We start from the raw sequence: 2,380 nt of genomic DNA, 5'->3' as shown, positions 1-2,380 counted from the left end.
CCTCCCTAAGTTCTTCCCATGGACACACCACTCCTCCGCCTTCACTGGCTGCCGGTGGCTGCCTGAGCCCGGCTGTTGTTCCCTCGTGCTTCAAGGTAACCACCATCAAACCTGTGCCGAAGAAGTCATCACGTTCCTGCTTCAATCACTACCGCCCCGTAGCGCTGACTTCCACCTTCATGAAGTGCTTTGAGAGGTCCTCCCCCCTCGCTGGACCCGTTTCAGTTTGCATATCGAGCGAAGCGGTCCACTGAGGATGCAATCTCCTCTGCTCCCCACCCAGGCTTCACTCACTTGGACTCTAAACACTCTTATGTTAGGATGCTGTTCATAGACTTTAGTTCAGCGTTCAACACCATCATCATCTGCCTTGATTACATGATTCATTAGAGTAGTTTGTTGTTTCGTAGAATAGTAAAAAAGTCAAATATTATGACATTTATTATGTAATCTCTGTGTAGCAAATGCTGTACAAGGATTACAATGCACTTTCTTAAAGCAACAGTGTTAATTATAATGAATAAAATAACTATTAAACTGTAAATAATAAACAGTAAATAAACAACTAAGTGTGTTTTATGATTAAAAAACATCTGCATATCTTTTTCTGCTTTCTTTCAACTCTTCTTACTTCCTTTCATTTGCCCTGCCAACTTCCTTCCACACACACACACACACACACACACACATATGCACAGCGTTTCTTGGACTTTGAACACACCCACACACATTTATATAAACCTGCCGAGTTACAAACGCTTGCTTTCAGTTTCCGCGACACCACAGCACACAGACACCGGCAAAGGAATACTCTTTATGATCTAATGTGAGTGTTTTGTTTTCATTCAGGGTGTAAGGAGAGTCATTTGTGCTTTTACTGTTGTACGACGGTCAAATGTATGAAGTGTGTGTGTGTGTGTGTGTGTGTGTGTGTGTGTGTGTGTGTGTGTTTGCCAACGTAAGCAGAATCTCTTTAACCTGATTTGTCCACCACCTATCATTTCCTTATGTACCATTCATTTGCAATTGTAAAAAAAAGTATAAAAATTCACCAATATTCTCGCTATAATTAGCATATCTAAACAACACGCGTGACATTTACCAAAAATATAAAAAAATGTTTAAAAAGTGTCAAAACTTCGACTTTTAACGTTGAAATCTTTGACTTAAAGTTCCGGATGTTTATGAAATTACCAAAAAAAGTACTTTGTTATGTAAGTAATTGAAAAGGTGGTTGAAAAGAGGTCGTTATGTTCAGCTAAATACTCAAACTACCCCAAATAAAGAACGTTTTAACAGCAAAACCTTCCACTTCCTGGTGACCTCACACGCTAGATGTTATTAATACCCGTTTAAACTACTATATTATACTATTAAAAAATGCTATATAGCCTATATATACTCACATGACCCTAACCAGGCTATGATTTAGCATGTTGTTCGGTTTCCCCTCACTGTTGTTGAACAGGAAATGTTTTCATGTTTTCACTCAGACACCTGCTGCTGTTGACTTATTGCTGATCTGTCATTTCTGCATCCTACTGACACATTTAGCGCTTGTTGTCCCTCTTTCCATCACGCTTATGTCTTTAAGTATTAATACGTTTGGGTTAGTTGAGTCTTAATGCATGTCAAAGTCATAGGAAAGTTAAAAAAGATGATTTTGATGTTTGAATGACTGTTTTCTATTCGTCTCAGATGGAGTTTGCCTGCAGTCACGTTGTGTGTCACTGGAGGCCTGACGGAGCAGGTGAGTGCATTTCTATTTTAAATAATATTAAAGAACATTTTTGAAGACATTTTGAAGCTGAAATGTTACTTTGTTTGCCTTAAAGCCATGGGAAAGTTAGTTGATCTGAGGACACTTTTAAAACGTCTCTTTGTTGATTTGATTTCTGTTTTGTTTATTGTGAAGCACTTTGTCCCTCTTGTGATGCATAAAGTAATCTTTCCTTAACTTCTTATAACATTTGTGACATGCTTGCAATATTGTGCATATATATTTTTTCTGTTTTAATTCAGTTTAAACCACTTTTCCACAGGTATTCCTCTTCTCAAGCACCAGCATGACGACAAAGGCTCTGTAAATCAACAGGAAGGTAATAATCTACATTTCTCACATGTGCAAAAAAAACTCGTAAAGGTCAACGTATCGAAACTGCTGTAAATCACATTCTCGAGAGAATTGCAGAGAAATAACAGGAACGCATATTAAGCTGTGTGTGTGTGTGTGTGTGTGTGTGTGTGTGTGTGTGTGTGTGTGTGTGTGTGTGTGTGTGTGTGTGTGTGTGTGTGTGTGTGTGTGTGTGTGTGTGTGTGTGTGTGTGTGTGTGTGTGTGTGTGTGTGTGTGTGTGTGTGTGTGTGTGTGTGTGTGTGTGT

The 2,380-nt window shown here is 39.0% G+C and overlaps 1 long non-coding RNA gene across 1 annotated transcript; it reads left to right on the top strand.

Moving 5' to 3' along the window:
* Window positions 1-752: 752 nt before the first annotated feature.
* LOC104942174 (uncharacterized) lies at window positions 753-2,099 on the top strand. The gene is made up of 3 exons (XR_797974.1): window positions 753-826; window positions 1,699-1,750; window positions 2,043-2,099. It is a non-coding gene; the product is annotated as an uncharacterized lncRNA (long non-coding RNA).
* The last annotated feature ends 281 nt before the right edge of the window (window positions 2,100-2,380 follow it).

Source organism: Notothenia coriiceps, unplaced genomic scaffold (assembly GCF_000735185.1).
Source record: "Notothenia coriiceps isolate Sejong01 unplaced genomic scaffold, NC01 NC01_scaffold00004274, whole genome shotgun sequence".
Classification (NCBI taxonomy): Eukaryota; Metazoa; Chordata; class Actinopteri; order Perciformes; family Nototheniidae; genus Notothenia; species Notothenia coriiceps.
Note: the sequence above shows the minus strand (reverse complement) of the source record. Positions and strands in the feature narration are given on the sequence as shown.